A 26,665-nucleotide genomic window follows, 5' to 3' on the forward strand; every position below is an offset into this window, starting at 1 on the left:
GCTCACAGCACATTTACAGCTGATTCAGATGGTGTAGCTGGGTTTCAGTTGGCTTAAATGGATGTTTAAAACTCCTTTCAGGTTCCTAAGCTTCAACCTGACAGAGAAAAAAAAAAGAAGAAAAGAACCACTAAGAAAACTTACAGCACTGCTGTCCTGTCAGAAATGACTTGTGCAAGCTCCCTAGACAGGAGTCAGAGTCAAGAGACCATGCTTCTACATCTGATCCTGCTGTAAATTGTTCTGTGACTTTTCCTAAATCTCTTTGCCGCAGCTTTTTCAGCCTGTAGCCGGTGTATGGGCAGTAGCCAGATCCTCTTAAATGTTCATGTTATAGCTATTAATTTTTTATAGTGAGAGTAAGGACTTTATGGCTGACTGAGCAAAGATTCAAACCTCAGCAAGCCAGTCTGGACCTAATTGCCTCTCAGGATGGATAATACGCAGAGCTTGATTGTACAAGTAATATTTATGCCATGTGTACTGGGCAGTCTGCATTGGCACATAAATATCACACCAAAGCTTCCTTGTAGGTCTTGATTTTTGACAAGTTTAGAAGAAATTACAAAATTAGAGAGGAAAAAAAAAAAAAAGAAAAGTCTGCCTGCTAAAAATTGTCTTTCCTGTGAACGTCACGTTAGAAGGAGACAAAGTCTGGGCTTCAGAGCCTCATCACAAATTACAATCTCCTTGCCATTTGATTTTCACGATGCGATAGTCTGAGCCCACGTTAGTACAAAATTATCACTGTTCGTCACTGTAGGGTATAGGAAAACACATTCTGATTTAGCAGGAAGGTGCTAAGCTACCACTGAAAAGCTTTAAACTCGCAGCTGGCATTTTTGCCAGTGCAGAATGAGAGACACATCATCTGTCTAGTACACATTACAGATCACTGCAGTCTCTCTGAGGAAGATAGGATTTGTTTAATTCAGCTAATATATTTATTTATTTATTTGTTTTCTAGAAAGGCTGAGAAAAAGAAAATGTTCTAGGCTTTGCCTAGCCAAGACAAAACAGTGTGAAGAAATAAAGCTGGATTGTAACTAAGAGTATCTTACCGAAAGAGCCACTGCTGTCTCTTCAGCTAAGGTGAATCAGTCTGATAAAGTTACGCTAGCAGAGAGCTTGAAGAGTACTTAGTAAGTTACTGAAGCTTTTGCTTTTGAAGGCAATGAGCCACATTCATATAGATTCATAAAATCCTTTTGGTTGGAAAAGTCCTTTAAAATCATCAAGACCAACCATTTTCTAACTCTACCAAGGCTGGTGCTAAACAATCTCCAGAAATGCAACATCACCAACTAATGGTTCTGTGTGAAATAAGCCCATCATCTCCAGAGGCTGGCAGCAGGACAAGTCACAAACCAGCGTCACAATCACACAATGGTACAGGTTAGAAGGGACCACTGGAGAACTTTATTAGAAACATTGGCTCAAAACTAAGAAACAATTATTTAATAATAATAATAATAATAATAATAATAATAATAATAATAATAATAATAATAATAATAATAATAATAAATGTGAATTGCAGGACACATTAATGATCCTGCTTTGGCAGAGGGGTTGGACCCAATGATCTCTTGCCATCCCTTCCAAGCTCTAATATACTGTGGTACTGTAAATAAGGTGATTCATCCAAGAAGTGCTGAGCATGTCAAGGAAAAGAGTTGGCTACCATCTCTGCCTATAGATCAGCCAACAGTTGAAGATGACAGAACAAAAGGTTGAGTGCTGACATTCTGCTTGCACTGATTTTTAATCTTTCCTAAAAGTAACACAAGCCCTGACATGGTCTCTGCTGAGATGCTAAAGTACATATATACCTTTAAAGTACATGTATATGAAAGTTCATGTCCACAATTCAGCAACTCTGACATTTAGGGCTGCACATGAAGTACAAAACAACATTATTTCAAGATAAGATTTGTTGCAATTAATATTTGTGCTCTCTGTCCTCCAAACTGCTAAAGAATAGGGATCAATAATATTTTAGGTGAAGAAAAGCTAATTAAAGATATAGTCTTGGGCTGCCACCTCAACCACAATACCATTTTTCAGCAAGGAGCATTATTTTTCACAAGTGATATTAAGCTTCCTTAGAAATAAAGGTTTTGAATAGAGAAAGGAGGAATAATGATAATAATTAAAACCAAAAAAAAGTGAAGAAAAATGTATTCACAATGGATTTTAATAATCCTGTTTGGCTTTAGAATTATCATCCATCATCAGTTAACCAGGTGTTTTTGTTATTTCCAACAGGTTTCTAAGTAGTGAAAGAGCTAAATTAGCTCTACAGAGTTCTCAGTAGTCATGAGTAATATGGGATTAAAGGTACAGAATAGTGCCCTGATTCCCCAGATTTAGGTCGTTTACCTGCCAATGCAGAATAAATACCTTAAAAACCACCTTTCATGTTGATCAGGTGATGGTGGATGTGGTAGTGAAAGTGTTACTGCAAATTAGCTGAATTTTCTAATCATCATTAATGTGGCTGCTACAGTAAGGATATCTGACTGACAAGCCTTAGGATCTCACCTCATTATAAAAGAAACCACTGCAGTTTAATAGTCTTCATATAACTAACAGTAGATATTGCCTGGACAATCTTCTTTTGAAGGTGGAACAAAATCGGTGGCCTTTGTGAGAAGCTCATTAGTTAAACATGAAAAGCTTTGACATGGCAGAGAGTGTCCTTCTCTTCTCTTGTTAGCACATTATTTTGTGGCACACAGAGCAAGTGGAGGCTTTCCAGGGGAGATGGGGAAAAAAATGTGCTAAATAATCCATCATATGGCATGAGCCAGGGTAAAAAGAGTAATGATAGCCACCACAGCTGTGGAGCGATGAAGAGGTTGAGTATGTGCAGTATGTGCCACACATATTTATATCTGTGTATGCATATGGCTACACAAACTGTGTTTATGCATGCACACTTGCTGTGCTACACAGAAATGATTCATTTCAGAGCTAGGAGACCAAATTATTCACACTACAGTTTTCAGCATTGCCATGACTTGAGTTGCAAGGCACTGAGTAGGGCACTTCTGAGAATGGATCTCTCTTTCTCAACTTCATACACACACACACACAAAAAAGATGATGTATCAATGATAGAATACTAAGACCTAATCCAGTATAAAAACAGGTGAAAAACTCCTCAGTTCCTTAGTATTTTAATGCTCTTTGACTTAAGACATGCAAAGCCTCACACTTCTGTACACAGCATCTAACTTCATGGTGCTTCCTTTTTTGATTTTCCTAAGTCTGAAGTTCATTTTGGTTCCAAATTACTACTTTGGAAATTGATCTGGCATACAGTGAAGTTATTAACAACACTCAGATCTCCTTTAATTGGGCAAGATCAGGCCCTCATTGAACAGCAGACATGTTGAGCAATGGAAAACAACGGTGCAAAGCGAATGGGGCAGTAATTTTCTCCTTGAAAAACGCTCCCTCTTATGAGAGTATCAGGAGAGATCAAGAGAAAGTTGAAGAAAATCTCCCCATAAAATGGCTCATTCTAAGTTGCCACCTGCAGCAGTCTGACAGGACTGTTTTCTTTAATACAATCTTTCTGAAGGAGTGTTTTGGCTCTCTTTGTCTGATGAGTTTGGTTCCATATGAGACTTCCAATGTTTTAGGAGAGGAAAAATAAATAAATCAATGTCTCCTGCTTTGGAGGAGAGATGAAGCTTTGGGAGGAACAAGAAAAGGCTGCCCTAGACATATATGATAGCTTGAAAACAGTATTTCCAGAAAGTATCTAACACTTCCCACCATGTCTTTTCTCTTTTAATTGATTGATCTCCCTGATTAGTTCAAATAATCTAATTGATTGAGATTCCAATTTACCATTTAGAATTTTTTTAAGTGCTGAAGAAGCAGCTTGATGAAAAAAAACAATAAAAATAGCTTCTTTTTGTTTTCAGTGACTGTGTATCTCAAGCAAGACATTTCTTACACTGATCATAGCCCATTATGATGACTCAATTTTTAATTAATCCAAATGAAGTAAAAATATTTTAGGCCCACAGATCCTTGTCTCTATCTGGGACTGAGAGGAGGGAAAACTCACTTCAAGCTATGTGACTAAAGAAACAACTTTTCAGAAGTGCATTGGTGTAAGCAATGAGTAGAGTTCTGTAATCAATTCTTCACCACAGAATCCAGGCAGCAGAGGAAAATAAAAAAAGGAAAGGATGAGATGAGGTGATTACATCACCCAAAGATCCTCAAGTTGTTTTGTTGCCTTGTTGTACAAATGCTGCCTTCTGCAGCGGGAGCTGTAAAACATTCAGCTGTTTGTTTTCATGCCTCCTAGTTAACGTTTTCACTCACAGTGTTTCAGCTTCTCATGAGCAAGCACCCCAAACACACTGGTGAGCTCAGTGACTGGTGAGGAAGTGAGCTCTCACTGGAGGTGGATCAGCTCACTGAAAATAGAGCAGATCCCTCTTTTTTCTTCCTTGCTTAAAATATGTGATTTAGATGGTTGATGGCAAGAATTTGTGGGTATCTTCTTCATGGAAGTTTGATAATTAGCATCACAACAGGATCGAAGTCTATGGTTCTGTTGCCACACTTTGACACGGTACGAAAGAGATGAAAATCCAATGTTGCTGTTCTCAGAGCTGGGTCTCATGGAAAAGCTGATAGAGCACCTATGTAAAATGAATAGTTCCTTGTACAGCTGGAGCTGAGCACTGGCAGCAGTCTGTAAAGCCTGATGTCTAATCATATTGCTCCTGCAAAGTGATTTTTTGTATGCTATAAACCTAAGTGGGGCCACACGAGCTTTGTCTCTGTACACTTCATGTGTCAAGTCACTCCTCTCTGAAAACATAAACTATAAGGTTTTGATTTCACTTCTTTCTATGGAATCACTTAATTCTATAGAATCCTTTTGCCACATTTAAATAAAGTTAGAGGTGGGGTTTCCTTGGAAATAAGTTATTTTTGTTTCTTCTGTCAGACTTGCTTGCCAGATATGTATCTCTGAATTACTTTACATGCTTGTATTTTTTCCTATTTGGGTGTCTCTCACACTGGCCTTCATCTGATCTGGCTGCTTTGGATGCTACAGCAGAGTACCCTTCACTTATTGCATGCATTACATTTTCCTGCCAGTCCTGAATTCACTTCACACACAGACACTCACTCCATCTCTAGCAGAAACCATTCCAACCTGAAGCTGATATAGTCTTTCCAAGACATTCCCACACAGTCAACCCTACCATATCCCACTTTCTTCCATAACATAACACTTAGTGAAAGCCACACAGAAAACACACTGGAATTTGGGGTAAACCACAACACAGATTGCTGGCAGCAAAGCCCTTACCTTCTTAAATGCATGTTGGTTTCTAAGTAGCACAGAAATCGCAGCCCCAAAAAAAAAACAGATCTCCTGTCTTCCAGCCCAGGGTGACAGTTTACACTCTATTTTCTTTGCCTGGCTGTTTATACCGCACAGCTCATACCCGTGCTGCCGAGGAGGGGCTGCTGCATCTGGGAGGCGCACACGGGACTGGCGCTCGGAGCATCCTGCAGCCCTCGCTTCACTCCTCACAGCCCAGCCTCTCCCCGCCCGCTGCGGCCTGCCCCGGACAGCTCCGAGCTTAGGTTTCTCCTGCCCCCACCAAGTGACAGGAGACGACCTGCCAGTAGAGAACGATCTGCTGCCGAGGGGGCTTGGGCAGCCTGGGGAGGCTGGCAAGAGGTGGGGGGTCCTGATTAGAGGCTGCCGGGTCCTGGTGAGAGGCACGGGTCCTAGTGAGGAGTTGGGAGGGTCTCAGTTAGACCTTGGGGTCCTGGTTAGAGTTAGGAGATCCTGGTTAGGGGCTGGGGGTCTTGGTTAGAGGTGGGAAGTCCCGGTGAGAGTCGGAGGGTCCCGGTGAGAAGTTGTGGGTCTTGGTGAGAGGTGGGGGGTCCAAGTGAGAGGCTGGGGATCCTGGTAAGAGGCTGGGAGTCCCAATGGGAGGCTGGAACTGGGGATCCGGGTGAGAGTCTGGGAGTCCTGTTAAGAAGCTGGGGATACCGGTGAAAGGAGGGGTCCTGATGGGATACTGAGGATCCAACAGCCCGCGGCTGCAGGAGCTCCACCTGGAGCCCCTCCTGCTGCTGCTGCTGCGGGCGGCCCCCCACCACGGCCTCTCCTCTCCCCAGCCCCCTCCTCTCCCCGGGGGCAGGCACAACCTGAAGGAAAGGAGTAGGGCTAAGCCCAGACTGTTAAGGAGGCAGGCAAGGTGCTGACATACACCTTTAAAGGTGTTTCCCCTGCCAGAGCCCCCTCCCCTTGTGTTCCTCTGCCAGTGCCAGCCAAAAGGGAGTTCCGATGCCACAGCTCCGGGGAAGATGAAGACAGGAGAAGTGGAGATAATCCTTGGCAGCAAAGTCATGCACAAACAGGGTTTCTGGACTCCGAAATGAAGGGAAGAGGGCTGTCTGTGACCATTCCCTAGGGAATGGGCCGTGAGTCTTGGGAGGTATTTGCATACTACTATACGAAAAAGGCAAAGAATCAACAAAGCAAAGCAAAAACCAGCAGAGTCCTGCCTAGCATTCCTATTTTGTTCTGAGTCATGCAGCTCAATGTGAGCAGAGGGTATCCTCTGGTCTGGGAGTGCCGAATGCTGGAAATGAACCATCAAGGCTAATGGAAATCTCCTCTATTAAGCACACCTCACACCCGCTTGTTGCAATTGCCCATTAAAGCCTACTTTAATTGCATTGATTTATTTGCTGTTTGTATGCAGGGGATCTGGTGTGTGAGTAACAGGGCCCCTGCCCACCCCCATCGCATTCTGCTGAGCACAGGAACACCAGTCCGGTCCAACCTGTGTCAGTTTTCCTGCCCAGGCACTGGTTTACTGCCATCCCTCACAGTGACTGTGATCAAAATCACTCCGCTGCCCTCTCCCTGCCTCCTGCCATCTCACTACCAGCCTCAGACCGGGGGAAAAGTGAAGGGCTCTTAAACCCGAGGAATATTCTGTTGATGGGCACATAAATCTTTTCTGCAGAGCACTATCATTTAGCTAGCATAGTGAGGTGGTGCTCACCAGGCAAAGCTGTTTCCACAGCCAATTAATTCCTCAGGATCTCCTGGTTGGGTTTTCATTCCCCTCACCAGGATTTGAGCTTTTGAAAAGTACGTACCTAGGTAACCCTCTATAACTAGGTTGGGGAGGGGGTAGGGCTACAAAAAAACTTTCCTAAGCAGCCTGATGCAGGAACACCACAGCAGCAGCAGGAGGAGCAGGTAATTCAGGAGAAAGGTTGGGATCTGGGCAACTGCCCCAGTGCCCTGCAAAGGGTCCTCGGGCAGAAGGTGTGGAAAGCCTAGAGAGTCAGGGAGGGGCAAGGAGAGCAGATCAGCAGTGATGGAGCTGGGAAAAGCTGCTGGAGGAGAGACTTGGAGAGAAAGGTGTTGAGCTGTGTGAAGTGGACATGGGGGTATTGTGTTGCTGGGAAGAAAGTGGAACTGGAAGAAGGATGAATTTTGAATCCCAGGCTTAAGGGCTTTTTCACTGCCCCTTTCATTAGCCAACAATTTAAAGGCAGGAAGTATGGGAAGGGAAGAGACAGGAGGGAGAACATGGGGAGCACTCTCTGGAGAATGATGTTATGTTGAAGGGGCACTGATCTTTCCTGTCCCCTGCTTGCCACCGGGCAATAAATTTAGATCTCATATATTTCTCACTGGTATCTCCACCTGTGTGCAAACCTTCAGCACCTTCCCTGTGATCTCTGCATGTACTGCTTTGGAGATATGGCACACACACATACACACACTTACCCTGAGCACCAAATGACAGAGTTAAATGGAGAGCAGTCAATACTTCCCCGTGAGAAGTAACATTCCCCCCCCCCCCCCCCCCCCCCCTTCTGCTATTGAACATGGGTGGATCTCTGCTCCTAATGAAAGGCACAGAAATACTGGCAGTATTAGCCACAAATAGCACTCTGAAAGCACTTGTCCTTTTTTTAAACAGTAAGTGTTGGGGTTTGTTGGGCTTTTTTTGTTTGGGTTTTTTTTTTTTCCTTTCCCTTCTCTATTTTGCTCTCAAAAGAGGGAAGCCCTTACTTGATTCAGAAGATGTTCTACGCCTCAAAACGCGGCACGCAGGTATCAATGTGAGGGTACATTTCCTGTAGACAACACCTCGCTCCTATCCTGGACTCCTCCAAGTATTCCCTGAATGGTGATGAAGGAAAGCTGGGGTTGCGGTGGATGCAGCCCCGCGGGGATGGGGGAAGCAGAGCCCGTATCCGCGGGCAGGAGCCGGCAGCAGCTGCCCCTCCGAGCACAAGCCATACGACTGACTGGATTCGATCTGGAAATCCTTTCCTTATCCCTCTTGGAGATGCTTCCCCACCCCCAATCCAATCCAAGCTGCTTCAGGGGATCAGGAGTGATGAACTTTTCCACCGCATCTCCCCACGCAGACTTCCAGACACTCCTTCAGACACGCTTACGGCTCCTGCAGCCACCAGTGATTTCTGGCCATCTTCCTACACGAGAAGGAACACCGAGCCCTTCCAGCACCCTTCCAGTCCTTCCAGCACCTTTCCAGTTCTTCCAGCACCCTTGCAACCCTTCCAGCACCCTTTCAACCCTTCCAGCAACCATTCTAGTTCTTCTAGTACCCTTCCAACCCTTCCAGCACTTATTCCAACCCTTTCAGTACCTTTCCCGCACCCATGCGAGCAGGTGGGCCTCCAAGGGTTAAACTAGAGAACGGAGCAGGTACGGTGCCTGGTGGAAAGAGTGCTAAGATGTGATGAATAAGCAGCGGGATGGTACCGACTGCGCTGCGGACCGCAACTTAGTGCCGGGAGCGGTGCCTGCCGGGCGGGATGGATGTGGGCAGCAGGGCTGTTCTGCTGCTTCTTAATTCCTTCGAGTTCAGAAAGTGAATCCAGCCAGGCTGCTGAGGGGTTCAGGAGCAAGGCGAGGACACTCAGGCGCTGCTTTTCTTTTTATTTTTCTTTTTCAATTATTATTTTCCTTTTTTTTTTTTTTTTTAATGTCCTTTTTGTTGAAAACGACCCATCTGAAGGTGAAAAAAAAACCTACTCACCGGGTGAAATTGCAGGAGGCGAGGCGGCTGTGATTGAAACGCATCCCGACTCCTATCATACAGTCCATGGTCTGCGGCTTCAGGCTAGAGGAAGAGGTCTCTGCATGGTGGGGGACTTGGGGAGCCGTGGCATCAGCTCCGTGCGGCACGGCGGCGAGGACGAGGGACCATTCACACCCTGCGATCAGTGTGTGTGTGTGTGTGTGTGTGTGTGTGTGCAGGGGACAGAGAGGCTCCGGACCCAAAGAAATGGGTAGGGGGGGAGGGGGGAAGAGGGGGAGGAGGAGGAGAGAAGGAAGGAAATCCAAGCACTAGAGGAGCTGCGGGGAGGGACAGGATTTGCTGGGGCTAGGGTGTTTTTTTTTTTGGTGGCGATGCTCAAGGAAGGGATAACAAACTGTAGAATCTCAACAGCGGGCAGAAGGAGGAGGGGGAGGAGGAGAGAAAGGCTTTGCCAAGCCAGGTGGAGCAAAGACCACACCGGGAAGCAAAGCAGTGGGCTGCAACCCAGCGAAGGGGCCCGGAGCAGGGCGGGATGGGGCTCACCCCTCCGGCAGAGGGGCGGGCAGTGGAGTGGCGGGGGGACACTGGCCGAACCACGGGACTACGCTCCCCGTGAAGGGTCACCGTGTGCAGGACCTCCAAGAGAGCGGGGGGGTCGCGGGGAGCCGCAGAGCCGGGAGCGGTGACACAGCGGGGGTTGGGGCACGGTGCGGCTGGGGCAGCCCACGGGGCCTCGGTATGAGACGGGGCACGGCCCGGCCCGGGGGGGCTGGAGGGGCCGGTGCGCTGGAAGGCAACACCACTGCTCCTCCTCCTTCTCCACCCGCAACCCGGAGTGACACAGCGGCGGTATCGACCGGGTAAGAAGACCCCTGCCCCAGCCTCTCCCCCTACCCCCAGACGAGCCTTTGTTTCAGATTCCGTATTTTTTATTTTCACACCCCACCCCCCTCCACTGCCGGCTCTCGCTGCCCGTTCCCGTTTCCCCAGAGCCGGCTCTCATTGCCCGTTCTCTCTCCCCGGAGCCGGCTCTCGCTGTCCGTTCCCCCACAGCCGGTTCCCCCTGCCCGTTCCCGTTTCTCCAGAGCCGGCTTTCACTGCCCGTTCTCTCTCCCCACAGCCGGCTCTCCCTGCCCGTTCCCGTTCCCCAACAGCCGGCTCCGGCTTCGTGTTCCTGCTCCCCATAGCCTGCTTTCCCTTCCCGACTCTCCCGGGCTGTCTCCCCGTCCCCAGCACGGAAGGCCGAGGCGTGGGTGTCTTTCGTGGGGACCTGGCTTCCCGAAGCAATAATATTTGTGGGATGAGAGGGGAGACGGATGGCTGGAAATGTTCTGATCATCCGTGCCGCCTCCCAGCCCTGAGTAAGTGAAGCATCCCATCTCTCCTGGCGCTCTCAGGCTCTCTGTATGGGAATCACGAGCCGGCTGAGTGGGAAAATCTCCCTTTTCCTCGCACGGTGATTCCGAGTGTGTGCTGAATTTCAAGGTTGGGGGTGGGTGGGGGAGTGGGGTGCGGGCAGTGCCAGCATTTATGGAGCCTGGTGTCGCGTCCCACTCCCTCCCCTGGTCCCTCTTCCACATATGTGCTGCAAGCAGACTCACATTTATGGCTAATGAAAGGTATTTCCCTACATACAGCGATGCCGGGAGCTTCGTGCTAGCAAACTGAAAGCCAGCCCGTGTCAGGGAACAGCTTGCAGAGCAGCAAGAAGCTTTGGCATCCTTGCATGAGAGAGAACCTGGCTGTGGTCACACTGTGCCTCCCAGGATCAATAAGCACTATGACCACATAGACTTCAGGGTGTATTCGTTGGACAAGCAGTATTAGATCATTCTGCTACATGTGGTCTTCCAAAGAGAGTGTAATTTCTATCAAGCTTTTTGATCAAGAAGATTTTGTCTCCTCTCTAAGCAGCAGGATGAAGTGAGCATGTACATTTGCCAGTCTGGCAGTTTTATGCTTCCAGAATCTGCTGTGAGAGGTTCAGCAGCTGCAGAAATTCCTCTGGCATCACGTTGGTTTGTTCCTGTCAGCATGTTTGATCATTTTTATGCTAAAGAATCATGGAGTGATGCAATCTTAGCAATGCTTTAGATTTCTTTGTGTTTTATTGTCTTTCACTTTAGAGAGGAGGGAAGAAAATGAGCAAAGGAAGGATGGTGCGGCTATTAAAGAGAGAGAAAAAAAGCTGTGTCCATTTCAAGTGTAGTAGCTGTTAAATATGTAGGCATATGTATGATTCATTAGGCAGTTACAAAAGGAAAGACATTACCATCTTGCCTCTTGCCTCAGAACACAATTTCTCTTACAGCAACAAGTAGCACAGGGTCCTCTCCCATTTCCCTGTCACCCTCATTCCTTCAGCCCATCCTGACAAAATGCCAGTTACAAAGGTCAGCCTGTTTATGTAAAGATCACCGTGTTTCTTAACAAAGACTGCTGCACATCAAGCTTGCAATGACTATCAAATAGACTTTTGGATTCAAGGCACTCAATAAGAGTACTGTCCATTTTCTAGATCTGATAAAATCCCAGAGAAAACAAAAGACAAAGAGACATAGTGTGTGAGTAGGGCAGATCAACAGTGTGCACATGGGTGTCAATGTCTTCATAGAGTGTTTGCTACTGATAATGTTGTCAAGATCCACTAGACCTTTACATATATGTATGTATGTGTGTGTGCAAATAGATAAAAAGAGACTTTCTGACATGCTAATGCTTTTCTGCTCTTCTCTTTAGGTTTCCGGCTAGCCCTAATGATGTCCTAGGGTAGACTTGCTCTGCAGCTACTCCACACCAAAGATAGCTTCAATCAGCGAAGGAGATTTTTGATTCTGACCAGCCCCACCCTCCCAATAAAAGAGAAGAACTTGACTTCATTAAATATTGACTCAGACCCATCACAACTAGGTTCAGTTTTCAATTCATATCATCCAGAGCTGCAGTAGATGTAGTCTGATCTTTATTTTACTGTGCTCACTCTCCCTCTCTGCCAACTTTAATCTAGAGAGCCGTATAATGTTGTTTCCTCATCTGGTATCACCTTTTCTAGCCCTTTCCCCACTTCAAATATAACAAGGACATTCTGATGTTATCCACTTGTGTACGTATGTCCATTTTCTAAGGGTTAAAACAAATTACCTTGGAGTAACAATAGCGACCTTCTACTGTGGTCAATTCCAAGACCTAATTGCCACCATAGTTCTATTTTAGCCCTTACAACAGTCCTGAAGCAGAGTTTAAGTATTGTAGAGGGCAATGATGCCTTTTGTCCAATGGTGCTGATAATTTGCAGCTCTAGAATGTAACATTACAAAATCTCATACCAGGGCAGAACACTGAAACGGCAAACAATGGAGAAACCAGTCCTTGCATGGGGCAGGAATTCACGTCACCCACTGAAAATGCTACATCCAAGCTTGGGATCCAGTCTTAAAAGAGGAGTTGCAGGGCATCACGTGAGAGAGGAAAGGAACATCAATTCCTCCCATCCCCAAAGCCTTGCGACCCACAATTACAGGTCATTAGATCCCTTTGTAAATCTGCATTAAGTAGTAGTGTGACTCTGGTTTGGTAAATGCACATTTTAACTGCACAACCCACAATTTATTTATTTATTTATTTATTTTTTATTTCATTTAACCAGCCTTTTGACCTTCTTTCTTCCAGAACTTCTTGCATGCTTCTCTTTCGCTACTGAAAAATGTATGTAATTTGTTAAGCCAGTTCAGCAGCTACCCTCAGTTTGCAACAGGAAAAGCTATTATGCAAACAACACTGTCACCTTCTTAAAGTGCCTGCCTGCTCCTGGCTATAATGAATTCTCCACATGCTGCTCTGCTGTAAACTCTCCATCTCAAAATTCCACCCACTATGTGTTCTGTCAGGGGAAACCATACTTGACTTTTTGAAATGGTTGGGAGGAGCAAAATGATAACCTGCTAAAGTGCCTTGCCCTTAGCTGAAATTATGGCAAAGTAATTAAAGTTAGAGCAAAAAGGCTTCAACTTTGGACTGCTTCTGTTCTTAGCTTTTTTGCTTGGGTGAGGTGTTTTTGGGAGCCTGATTTGAATGTCAAATTTGCATATTCGGCAGGGAATGCTTAATTGCCTGTGTCCAGTACTCATATTTTTCTTTGAAAACAGTGTCACATATTCCTGGCTTTCACTTCTAGGTACAATTTGCATCCATAAACTGAACTCTATTTCTGTATTTGCTCATTCCAGAAGCAAACATGCTGTATTCAGACTTGTGGTTTATGCACATATAAGGGAAACATGAATTTGCAGAACAGCCCAGGTTGGAAAGGACCTCAAAAGATCATGTGGTCCAACCTTTTATGGGAGAGGGAACCATATGAGATTATCTGACACCCTGTCCTATCACATCTTGAAAATCTCTAGTGATGGGGACCCTGCCATGTCCCTGGGAAAGTTGGGTCAGTGAACGATTGTTCTTACTGTAAAAAATTTCTTTTACCTTGAGAAGAATTTTCTGCCAGTGAAACTCATATTTACTGCTCCTTGTCTTCCCCATGTAGTTCCTTTTGAAGAGACAGCCTCTATACTTTTTGTAGCTACCCTATAATTACTGGGACACTGTGATGAGGTACTCCTGAGCTTTCTTCAGGGACTAAAAACTTATCTCATTCAGTAGTTCCTCACAGCACAGGTCCTCCAGCCCTTTGACAATAGAATGATAAAAACTTAGAATTGTTTTGGTTGGAAAAGACCCCTAAGATTGCTAAGCTAAACCGTTGACCTAACACCACCATGGCCATTAAACTGAGGTGCCGCGTACACGTTTCTTGAACACCTCTAGAGATGGTGACTCCACCACCTTGCTGGGCAGCTTGTTCCAATGCCTGACCACTCTTGCAGCAAAGAAACTTTTGCTACTATCCAACCTAAACCTCCCTGGGCACAATTCTTTGGGGTCTTTTTTTATTTCCCCTCCAGTCTATCCAGTTCTTTTTTTGTATTGTGGGACCAGAATTGGGCACAGTACTTCAGGTACAGCACCACAAGCAATCAGTAGAATGGAACGATTATATTTCTGTTTCTCTTAGTAATGCCCCTACAGATGCAGCCCAGGATCTCTTTTGCCTTTGCAGCCCAGTTGTGGCTCATGTTCAGCTTGTGGTCCAACAACGTATTTCAACCTATACATTTTTGCTTTAAGACAGATATGATTCACTTGAATAAAATTATACCCACTGGCTTTCTCTTTTCATGCAGAGGAGCTTTCTTGTTTTAGGCTTTTCCAACATTTCTCTTGCAGGGAATGAACTAGTGCTTGCACAATTTCTTTAATTTCACCCCCAAAAATTCGATTGCAGAAATACAGCATTAACAATGATTACATACTGACTTGCCCTAGCTTTTGCAGCAGGGGACAAACTTAGAGGTAGGATTTTTTTTTTCCAGGCTTTTGCTATCAATAAAACAGGTCTTCTGAGACAGAATGGTATTTCTCTACTGCTCTCAGAAGACAATTGCAAGACCTGCAAGCTCACAGAAACTGACTGGACATAGCTAGATGCGCACATCTAGAAGGGATACAATAGCATCAACTTCACTAGGGGTTGAAAATCTACTGACCCATTTTCATGGAGACTTTAAGTCTGTTCTGTAGGATCTTTCATAATTGTTATCATCCGGGCTAAGTAGAGTGGTACAAGGTTGTCTCCTTGCACTGGAAGCCTCAACCAGAAAGAATGTGTTTGAATGCTTTAATGGTTGTATTGTGATAGGCATTGTTTATAACTGTCCATTTTCAGCACACAGAGCAAATGAAGGCTGCTAACACCTGGCCTGACAGGTAAAATCAGATCTTTAAAGTGTTCCCAACCTTGACTCTAAAACTGAAGGGAGCAGGAGAAAATGAAGCAGTTGGCTTCAACTCCATGGGATGGCAATAATAATGTGATACAGTACTGTAAGTGAATTTTTATAAGTGACTTTGTATTTCTGTTTTTGTTTGCTGGCTTGTTTGCTTGTTTTTTAAATCTTCAAATAGTCTAATCCCCTCCCCCCTCAATGATGTTCACTTTTGGGGCCTTCACTAGAAGAAAGCCATTGTGGTGCTGGAGTGGGTCTAGGGAAGGGCAACAAAGATGGTGAAAGGTTTGGAAAACAGGTTCTGTGAGGAGTAGCTGAGGGAACTGGCATTGTTCTGGAGAAAAGGAGGCTGAGGGGAGACCTTCTGGCTCAATACAACTCACAGAAGGGAGGTTGGAGACAGGTGGGAGGGTCTCTATTTGCTAATAACAACTGATGAGAAGAAATGGCCTCAAGTAGCACCAGGGGAGGTTTAGGTTGCCTATTATAAGCTCTTCACTGAAAGGTTTATCAGTCACTGGATTAGGCTCCCCAGGGAGGTGGTTGAATCCCCATCTCTGTTAGGTGTTTAGAAGACACAAAGATGTGGTGCTGAGGGGCATGGTTTAGCACCAGCCTTGGCAGAGTTAGAGAATGGTTGGACTGGATGATATTAAAGGTCTGTTCCAACCAAAATGATTCTATACTGATTGTATATTTTGGCCATGTTTCCATGACCAATGGCCACGTAGGCAACCACTAGTGTATTCAGATATTCAGTTTTTCTTGCTAGCCAGACTTCAGAAAAACACAAAGGACTCTGTTACTTTCAAGAAAATGAAAATATAATTATAATTGTAGAGAAAAAGGTAAAAGAGGTGCTTTTTAAATCATGTTGGAGCATTGTGATGGAGAATTCTATGCATTAAATGCCTGCTTTTCTTAGGAAAAATTCCTACTCAGTGGCTATAGCAGTCCAGTACCAGAAGAAATGTCCTGTGAAGGTAGTGTAATAAATACTTCAGTAGCTGATATGACGGAAATGGAACTGAGGGCTTCATAACACAAGTACTGAATCTACAAGCAGTGTGAGAAGCATTGGCCTAAAACATAGAAGATTTGCAGGTGTATTTTTAGTGTGTTTGTGTTTACATACAAAAGCCAAGCATCATCTATTGAATTTATATCCCCTCCTGATTTTAATGTTGTCAGACTTAAATAAAATCTAACCATTGGTTTCGTGTTAGTGCTGTGCTGTGTTAGTGCTGGAGTGTGTCCAGCAGAGGGCCACCAAGATGATCAGAGGGCTGGTGCACCTTCTCTATGGGGACAGCCTGGAGGAGAGAAAGCTCCAGGAAGACCTTAGATCAGCCTTCCAACACCTACAGGAGAGCTGGGGTGGGATTTTTTACAAGGGCTTGCAGTGATAGCATGAGGGACAGTAGTTTGAAACCAGAGCAGGGTATATTTAGGTTGGACATCAGGAGGAAGTTCTTTACAGTGGGAGTTGTGAAACAACGAACAAGTTGACATTTGAGACATTTGAGATCAGGCTTAATGTGGCCTTGGGAACCCTAATCTAGTTGGAGATGTCCCTGTAGACTGCAGGGGTTTAGACAAGTTGGCCTTAGAGGGTCCCTTGCAACCCAATGTGATCTTTGAATGTGTGTCACCCCTGTGTGGTCAGAATTGAGTCCATTCCAGACTAGGAAAGACACTAACACAAAAAATCTCTGTCCCATAGAGGTCAGAGAGTGCTATTCATTTGAATTAATGTTAGAGGACAGAAGAAGTGTGGGAATGAATAGAAGAGTCCTCAATGAATTTTCTGTGGTGCATGCAAAAGAGCAAGACCCACTTTCAGACAAGATGAGTTTTTGGAAGGGTGAAGGAGTCAAATGATGTTACATCTGATGCCTGGTGCAAAAGACAGACTATAACTTATAGAAAACCCTATTCTGTATTCAAGGTGTAAGAGATCCTGATTACAATCTATGTACTCTTCCTTTATGAATGTTTGCAGAAGTGAAATATATATTTGCCAGAATGAATAAAAAAAAATTATCATGGACCAAACCCAAAATAGCAGACAGGTACCAGTGAAATTCTCAGTTGATGCTTTGCAGTCTCAAGGAATCAGAAAAGCAGAATTTTACAGGGTGGTTATGCTGGGAAGAAAAGGTCATGTAGAGAAAGCAATTTGCATTTGGAAAATAGATTATTTTACAGATATTGGTTCAAATTGATAGTCATTCCCTGAATAACATCTGCTGCATTATCTCAGTAGATGTGGTTATCTCCCATAGAAATGAGCTGTGCAAAAGATCTGCAGTAAGATTTGAAAATCCCCTTTGTTATTATGTGTCATTACTTCAGAAAAATCAGAATACATGGGCCACTAATGACAGTGAACAAGAACAATACACACTTTCTTGAACAGTCTGCTCGATGCATTCCCAGGCTCTAGCATGCACTTAAAACACAGCACTATCACAAGCATTTATCATTTGCCTGGGCTATGCAACTAATGAGACAGAAAAAGCCTGGAGAATTTGGATGGATGAACTCCATTCCCCTAATTTCCAACTCAAACATAATGATATGAAAAATAAGCAGCATGTGCATAAAGTATTTTTATACTTATTTACTTTGTCTTACAGTTCATCTTGCAGCACTTTGGAGCACAACAGGTACCTGTTCTCGTCAGCAGCAGCCTTCATTCTTGTAACAGTCCTGCTTCTTCCCAACTGGTGGGAAGCTGACACTGGGAAGATGTCAGATTCTCTTCTCGGTCACAAAAGAAAGGAGGCAGGAAAGAAGATGTCCCTTACATCAATTATTTCATTACCTTCTCCATTTATCAAAGCAGAGGTGCACAAAGCCCAAATCTCTTTTGTGAAGCTCTCTGGAATCTTCTTGTTTTAAAGCTCAGACTAAGAAACCTTGGCAAAGGATGGCCATGTAGCTTTGCTTACACCTTAGTATGTGTTCTGCTGAATCACACGGCAGTAGTAAATTAGACACATCTTTACCAGAAGGCCATGTTCTCAGTTGCTTTTCTATGAATGACATCAAAGGCAAAGTAAATAAAATCTTAGGACCAGATTAAAAAAGAAAAATAAAATAAAATAAAAAAAAAAGCATCCAGTTTTGAGTTAGCTGTCCTGATTGGCACTTTGAACACTGGGTTCAGCTTTGAGCCCCTCACTCCAAGAAGGACATTGAGGTACTCAAGTGTGTCCAGAGAAGGGCAACAAATCTGGTGAAGGGTCTGGAGAACAGATGCGTTGTGGAGCAGCTGAGGGAGCCAGGATTGTTTAGTCTGGAGAAGAGGAAGCTGAGGGTAGACCTCATTGCTCTCTACAACTCCCCAGAAGGAGGTTGGAGTGAGGTGGGAGCTGGTCTCTTCTTCCAAGTAGCAAGTGACAGGACATGAGGAAACAGCATCATGCTGTGCCAGGGGAGGTTTAGGTATGATATTAGAAACTATTTCTTCCCCTAGCCCTGGAATGAGCTGCTCAGAGAACTGGTGGATTCCCCATCCCTGGTGGGATTTATAAGCTGTGTAGATGTGCTGAGGGACATGATTCAGTGTGACCTGGAAGTGCTGGGCTAACAGTTGAACTCAATCATCTTACAGATCTTTCCCAGCCTAAACAATTCTGCAGTTCTATGATTTTTCTGTCTTAGAAATAACACCTTGGCAGAAATCCCTGACACAGCCAAGCCAACATAGAAACAGTGGTGTTTCTGTTTCAAACACGGGGCAATCAGACATCTTTTTGTGGGTTTTTTAGTGTGTGTTTTGTTTGTTTGTTTGTTTGTTTCTTTTTGATTGGTTGGTTTGGTGGTGGTGGTTTGTTTTTGGTTTTGGTTTATTTTGTTTTCTGATAAAGACAGGAAATGCAACAGTGACAAAAGATATCAACTTAAGATAATCTCCATGGTCCCATTTACTGTTACCCATTGGTACCCATTAGCTAGCCCATTACTATGGCTAGGTAAAAAGCCCCACGACTTAAAGACAAAACAACTGCAAGGTAATGTTGTCCCACTCTTTGGACTGTCTAAAGGCAAACTAAGGTCTTCTCAACCAACTGCCCAAATAATGTGGTCATCTGATTGCCAATATATAAAGTGGTTAAGGATGGTACATGAATTAACCCAAATATGATGGGCATGGAGTTAGCATAGCTGTACCTTACAGTTTCATAGATTGCTGGCTAAGAGTTGTAAGCCTGCTAACTAAATATTTAACTCTAGATCTGAGAAAATTGGCTCTCTTTCATCTTCACTTTCTGGAGGTCAATTTATGATGCAATTTGCCAGGCATTTCACTGACAACTTGCAATCAGCTTCAGTTGTAAATATATTTAAAAATGGCATTTTAACCGCATCTATAATCTAAACCTTCCATTAAGCTAAAAATGACATTAAACTGAGCAGATTTAAATCTTCCAGTTCCTCAAAAATACACAATTTTTATTCTAATAATAAGCTACTTCCACTTTCAGAAGCCTGTGAAGAGATAAACTTAGCAACAAGTGCTGGTGGGCACCAGATCTTAGCATATTTTCAAATATTAAATATTTCCACCAAAATGCAAGGAAAAAGCTTTTCAAATGTTATTTTTTTCCCCCCTGTATCTAGCTCTTTCAGAGCGGCATCTTATTCACCTCAAATGCTTGCACATCTTATCCTGCAAGGTACTGTGTGCAACAGTTGATAAAAAGATGTCTAATAAATAAAGTAATATTCTACTCTTGTCATAGGTAATTGTGGTGTACTTTAAAGTGGCTTAGTTAAACAATTTCTCTTCCTGTGGGGCTGTACAGTTAGCAAGCATCACAGAAGATCTCTTCTGCAGGGTTTGCCAATGTATCCACTGCTTGTAATGGTACTGGGACCATTTTCTGTTCTCTGATCAGCAGTTGGAACAATGAAGTCATTTGAAGTTATGCTGTTTCTTAATGTGCTGGTTGCACAGTAGTTACTGTATAGGCACCTGCAACATCTTGCAGTGCTGGAAAATGAAAACCATTTTCCTAACAAGTTTCCTGTCAGATTTTTCATTCAAGTTAGCTAAAAAACATGTAGAATGATCCTATCAGCTTCCTCAGGAAAATCTGCTTCTACACCCAAAGTTATTCTCATCCTCCTCAGACACTCTTTAGTATTACCATGTGTCCCAAAACAAGTAAATGTGGCACTTTGGGACATGCTCTAGTCACAGACGTGTTGGGAAGAAGGTTGAACTTGATGATGTTAGAGGTATTTTCCACACTTAATGATTTTATGATTCTATGGCTATTCAAATAATTCTTTCCCAAAACATGTCACTGCAATGACTGATGTCTCTGGCCAGTCTTAAATGCAGTCTCATTTTGGTCACAGAATAAGGTTCCTGGATGTAAGGCTCTCCCTCTCCTCAGCAATCCGAAGTATTTAACCTTCAGTCTCCAAGGAGCTTGACATAAGTTTCTTTAAAACTTTTGGCAATTTATCCTCATAAAGGTAAGGTTTCTAAGTAACTTTACAATGACCTAACTCGTAACTATTGAAGCTGGTAGAAATTGTACATGCAGACCATGTATAGAATGTAGAAAGTGTTGCACATACCTCCTGTGAGAGAAATAATTTATACTTGTGATAGATTGACCCTGGCTGGCTGGAAGATGGCCATCCAGCCACTCTTTCACTCCCCGTCCCAACAGGACAGGCAGACAAAAGAAGAAAAATCTTGAGGGTTGAGATAAGGACAGAGAGGTCACTCACCAGTTAAGTGTCATGGGCCAGAGCCACTTGATTCAGGGAAAATTAATTTAATTTATTGCCAGTTAGAATACAGTTGGCAAATCAGAAACAAAGACAGAAAATTAAATCAGCAGCCTCTCTCCCTGCTTTTCTGCATACTCAACTTTTTCCCTTCATTTCTATCCTCTAACCCTTCCACCCCTGAGCAGCACAGGGTGGATAATGGGGGCTGTGGTCATTCCATAATAGTTCATCTTTCTGCTCCTTTCTCATAGTTTTCCTCTGCTCCACCATGGTCTTTTGTCCTGGTTTGAGGCCCGGCAGATCCTCTCTTGCCCCCTGAGAGGGGCAAAAGAATGACACTCACATAAATGGATTGCAGAAGTGATGGAAAGTTTAAATGGAAAAACAATTAGTGCTTTACAGAAAACTACAAGCATAGTGACAAAAGAATCCCAAAGCACACAGAGTCCCCTTACAGCATACCCAAAAGCCTCCCAACACTTCCCCTTTCCCCACCTGAGGGTATACCCAAAACCCCCAGGGCTCTTTCTTCTGCACTCCACTGCTAGGCTGGTCTCAAGAGCCAGGTCTAAGACTGCCCCACCCCTTCTCCTCTTGGCATTAGGCCTAGCTAGGCCTAAGAGGCCTTGAGATACTCCCCCTCCACATAGGGAGGATCTCTCATGGGAGTAGAGAGGGAAGAAAGAGCCCTGGGGGTTTTGGGTATACCCTCAGGTGGGGAAAAGAATAGAATAGAATAGAATAGAATAGAATAGAATAAAATAGAATAGAATAGAATAGAATAGACCAGAACAGAACAGGTTGGAAGAGACCTTCAAGATCATCGCGTCCAACCTATCATCCAACACCACCTAATCAACTAACCCATGGCACCAAGCACCCCATCAAGTCTCCTCCTGAACACCTCCAGTGATGGTGACTCCACCACCTCCCCAGGCAGTCCATTCCAATGGGCAATCACTCTCTCTGTGTAAAACTTCCTCCTGACCTCCAGCCTGAACTTCCCCTGGCGCAGCCTGAGACTGTGTCCTCTTGTTCTGGTGCTGGCTGCCTGGGAGAAGAGACCAACCTCTGCCTGTTTACAACCCCCCTTCAGGTAGTTGTAGAGAGCAATAAGGTCACCCCTGAGTCTCCTCCTCTCCAGGCTAAGCAGCCCCAGCTCCCTCAGTCTCTCCTCATAGGGCTTGTGCTCCAAGCCCCTCACCAACTTTGTTGCCCTTCTCTGGACTCATTCCAGCAAGTCAACATCCTTCCTAAACTGAGGGGCCCAGAACTGGACACAGTACTCGAGGTGTGGCCTAATCAGTGCAGTGTACAGGGGCAGAATGACCTCCCTGCTCCTGCTGGCCACACTGTTCCTGATGCAGGCCAGGATGCCATTGGCCCTCCTGGCCACCTGGGCACACTGCAGGCTCATGTTCATCCTACCATCAAAAGGGAAATGTTGGGAGGCTTTTGGGTATGCTGTAAGCAGACTCTGTATGCTTTGGGTTTCTTTTGTCACTATGCTTTATAGCTCCTATAAAACACTAACTGCTTTTTTTCCATTTAAACTTTCCATCACTTCTGCAATCCGTTTATGTAAGTGTCATTCTTTTGCTCCTCTCAGGGGGCAAGAGGGGATCTGCCTGGCCTCAAACCAGGACATCTTTCCACAGTGATCTTCTCCACAGGCTGCAAGGGAATCTCTTCTCTGGCTCCTGGACCCTCTCCTCCTCCTTCTTCACTGACCTTGGTGTCTGTGGAATTGATTCACGCAATTTTTGTTCACTCTTCTGCTTGTCCACAACTTTTGCCCTGTCTTAAATACTTATTCATGGAGTCACCACCAGTGTTACTGGCAGGCAGGTTTGTCTCTGAAGGAGAATTGAAGAGGGAAACAGAAGGGGAACTGACTTTCCAGATGAGCCTGTAGCTGAAGAGAGAACTTTGTTGAGTTTGGATTTTGAATTTCTCTGATGCTTCTCTTAACACTTACCTGTGTGTTCCTCTTGAATGCTTATATGCTGTCTTGAAGAGAAATGCTTGAGTGCTTTACTGAGCCATGGCCAGAACCTATACACAAATGAAACAGAGTCTCTTCTAGTTTATTTTAAAGATTATATTGGTTGAAAACAAACCACATACAAAAAGCAGCAATCAGATTCCATAAGTTGTCAAGTAAGGTAATGAACTAAATACAAAGTTGAAAGAGAAGAGACCGTCTTCTTCATATACCAGCTCCTTCAGCCTCCATAGGAGGCACAATAGAATTTCTTTAAGACTTTTATCAGCTTTGTTAATTTACCTCTCTTCTGAAGTCCTTATGAAAGAAATATCAGCAGAAGAGTGCAAGACAATTTCTGTCCAGTGCCAAAGTACAGTGAAACTACAAGGTAATAACAAGGCAATTACTGCAGGGATACAGGAGCAGATACTATGAGGGCAGACACAGTGAAAATGTACCTGTGTGCTGCACCAGGAAATACTGAAAGCGATACAATGTACCCTCCAGATTCTTCCCTGATTTGCTTTTGAGAGAGGGAGGTGCGCCAGAGAGTACAAGGCATGAAAATCTAGTGTTTTCCCTGCAAATCGTGGCACTTTGGGTAGTTTAGAGGTCTGGAGGAGGTGGTAGGTAAGATTGCTTTAATTTCAAAATGGGGAGTAATTCCTGATTCTTGTTTAAAAACAAAACAAAAAGCAAGTGCTACCAGCAAGTAAAGGTTTCAGAAGAGAGGAGAACAATACTAAGCATTGTACCAGAGATGACTGTCTACTTTGATATCCACTGGCAATGCAAAATGGAAAACTGTGCCTTGACCTCAGCAAGTTTCCTCTATAGTAAGGGGACTGTCTCTGAAGAGTTTAGAAACATCTCACTGGTGCCTGCATTAATTCACATTTTCACATTTCATCTGAACAGGATCATAGAATCATAGAACACACTGGGTTGGAAGGGACCTTTTGCGGTCATCTAGTCAAATCTCCTGCAGTAAGCAGAGATGTCTTTAACTAGATAAGGTTGCTCAGAGCCTCATCAAGGCTGACCTTGAATATGGCCAGGGATGAGGCCTCCAACATGTCCCTGGGCAACCTGTTTCAGCGTTCCACCAACCTCATTGTAAAGAACTCCTTGCTAATGTCCAATCTAAATCTACCCTGCTCTAGTTTTAAACCATTGCCCCTTGTCCTAGTGCTACGTGTCTTTCTAAACAGTCCAAGCTTTTGTGTAGCCTTCCTTCAGGTACTAGAAGGCCCCTATGAGGTCTCCCTAGAGTCTTCTTCAGGCTGAACTACCCCAACTCTTGTAAGTTGTCTTTCTAGGAGAGGTGCTCCAGCCCTTTGACCCTTTCTGTGGCCTTTGTACAATATTTGAGACAGCAGTTCTTGAGTTATCTTTGTGGCTAGATTCATAATATAATTTTCAGTCACACTTCCAGAAACACAATTTCTAGTTTGGAAACTGTTGGTCCAAGGGAAAGACCAGATGGTGTCTGTCTTGACACAAAGTTTAAACTCAGAAGAGCACAAGCTTGGTTCAGTAAAATGGTTCTCAAATGGCATGTGGTGCTGCTTCGCTTGATTTGAGGGGCCGGGACCATAATTCTCTGTGGCAATCTGGATCTGAACGGAACCACAAACCAGCAAATCCTTCTGAGCTTCAAGGGCAGGCTCCATATTTAGAGATGCAGCACATACTGCTTTCAGCTATACAGGACAAAACCGTGCTGGTGACTGACAGATCATAGCCAACAAAGGCATTAAACCTGGCTTCCAACCTCCCTTGAGTAATTGTTATTGGACTCATGGTTAGGAGAAATCCAAATCTTGAACCAATGCCCCATTTGGGGTTGGAAAGTCCCATATATTACCACAAGTTGTAGTGAAACCAGAGAGGATCTGTAGAATGAAAGAGCTTGCACTGAGAACCTGAAAGCCTCACCATATGTGTTTCAGGAAGAGGAGTAAGGTCACTTTAGAGAGGTTAGAGTTGCAGACTGCCCACTAACACAGTGAGTCTCCTGGTTTAATTTTATTAAGATTCCAGTTTGGGAGGTCCAAGATTGCTCCATGGTGAAAACCAAAGTGCAGTTAGTGACAACCATGAGCAGTTTCACTTTAAAAACAAGGTTTTGGTTTGATTTCAAATGCTAAACCCCATTTTATTTAGTTACAGGATAAAACTCAGTTAGAGCACCTATTCCTTGAATCCAGATGGCAGCAAAATAGGTATGAGCTGAGAGCACCTGACCAACTGAAATCCCAGTCCTGGGTGGCACAGTAAGAACAAACTGATCAGAGAAACCCTGATAAGTTCATCAAATAAGTGCCACTAACCAACCAAGCAACCACAAATTTCTTTCATTATTGTCTCATAAATATCTGCTTTTCTACACTTTTGCTACATTGTGTTTTTTTCCCCCTTCTCTCGGGGGACAATGCTCTCATATTCATCAGAATAGATTCATGTGCATACCATTCTTTCCCAAATGTTTTCTCAATGCTCTATAAGAATCCTGTATTGACAGACAAATCCCAAAGTTTGCTGTCAGTCTTGTCTGTGTCTGATTTACCTTTGGCTTTTTCACAGTCAATCATAATGTCCTTAGTGCCTTTCTGTGTTGTAAAGCAGCTGGCATGCAGTCTTCTCCACATCTGTTTATGGATTATGTGGAGCAATTACCCTAAGACTAGCAGTATACCTTGCAGAAATTGTAGTGGAAGGGTGCAGTCCCTTAGGCACTTAAGGGGAAGCCATCTGATGCTTCTAGAAGACACTGCCATTCATAGAAAGGCTTCCTACATTTTTATCTAGAGTAGAGTAGAGTAGAGTAGAATAGAATAGAATAGAATAGAATAGAATAGAATAGAATAGAATAGAATAGAATAGAATAGAATAGAATAGAATAGAATAAGCCAGGTTGGAAGAGACCTTCAAGATCATCGAGTCCAGCCCATCATCCAACACCATCTAATCAACTAAACCATGGCACCAAGCACCCCATCAAGTCTCCTCCTAAACACCTCCAATGATGGCGACTCCACCACCTCCCCAGGCAGCCCATTCCAATGGGCAATCACTCTCTCTATGAAGAATCTAGTGATAATGCAAGAGGAAATAGCCTGAATTTGTGCCAAGGAAAGTTTAAATTGAACATGAGGAACCATTTCTTCCCCAAAAGTGTTGTCAAGCCCTGGAATAGGCTGCCCAGAGCAGTGGTGGAGTCCTCATCCCTAAAGAGATTGAAAAGCTATGTAGATCTGGTGCTAAGGGACATGGTTCAGTGGTGACCTGACAATGGTGGGTTAAGGGCTGCAGTCAATGATCTTAAAGATCTCTTCTCACCAAATTCATTCTATGATCTGCTTGGTGCTTTCAAGTCTTATACTGAATACATGTAATAAAATATAGATATGAAAATCTTTAGCGGGAAAAACTTGTGAGTCAAATGGCTATAATTTTGGAGGTTTATGCTGCTTTGTGTTGTTTTCTTATGGTTTTTTTTTTTTGCACTTAGTTGGATCAACCATGATCCAGAAGACACCATTTTGGCTTGGTGTCCTCAGTGATATTCTCCAGATACTGATAGGGCTGCAGATTAATAGCACTTCTTACTTACATGCCTTTATGGGTGCACTAAACATTTTGTTGCACTGCCAAAATCTCAGTCTTTCATACCCATACCTTTTACCTAGAGCTTCCTTGATGCCCCAGCTTTGGTTATGATGCACTGTCAGAGCACCTGACAATATAACAGGCCAGCATCACACTTCATGAGGATGACACTGAGTAGCATGACACTCAGCAAGTATGTGAGCTAGTGGAATATGGCACAAAGACATATACGAAGTCATCATGACAACATTTGTGTTGGCTTTCTGGTCTGTGGGAAACAAGGTTGGTACAGTTTACATTCACCTGGCTCAGGCCTGGGTCAATTACACCCAGGTTTCTTCTGGTGGGATTTAACAAAGGAATTCTTTCTGCAA

At 44.0% G+C, this 26,665-nt stretch overlaps 1 protein-coding gene and 1 long non-coding RNA gene across 4 annotated transcripts in view; one reads left to right on the forward strand and one right to left on the reverse strand.

Moving 5' to 3' along the window:
- The window catches only part of BRINP3 (BMP/retinoic acid inducible neural specific 3), a 231,283-nt gene extending 221,950 nt beyond the window's left edge, over window positions 1-9,333 (reverse strand). Inside the window, exon 1 of one of the 3 annotated variants that reach the window (XM_068140505.1) lies at window positions 9,093-9,333. The gene's annotated coding sequence lies outside the window, so the exon portion shown is untranslated. Of the gene's footprint in view, window positions 1-5,350; window positions 5,426-8,095 lie in introns of those variants that run through there. The other 2 variants (XM_068140504.1, XM_068140506.1) reach the window with 2 other exon arrangements.
- A 182-nt stretch (window positions 9,334-9,515) lies between these two features.
- Window positions 9,516-18,993, forward strand: LOC137442479 (uncharacterized). The gene is made up of 3 exons (XR_010987693.1): window positions 9,516-9,955; window positions 11,835-12,615; window positions 17,575-18,993. It is a non-coding gene; the product is annotated as an uncharacterized lncRNA (long non-coding RNA).
- The last annotated feature ends 7,672 nt before the right edge of the window (window positions 18,994-26,665 follow it).

Source organism: Melanerpes formicivorus, unplaced genomic scaffold (genome assembly GCF_026170545.1).
Source record: "Melanerpes formicivorus ecotype bairdi unplaced genomic scaffold, bMelFor1.0.p_v2 SCAF_7, whole genome shotgun sequence".
Classification (NCBI taxonomy): domain Eukaryota; kingdom Metazoa; phylum Chordata; class Aves; order Piciformes; family Picidae; genus Melanerpes; species Melanerpes formicivorus.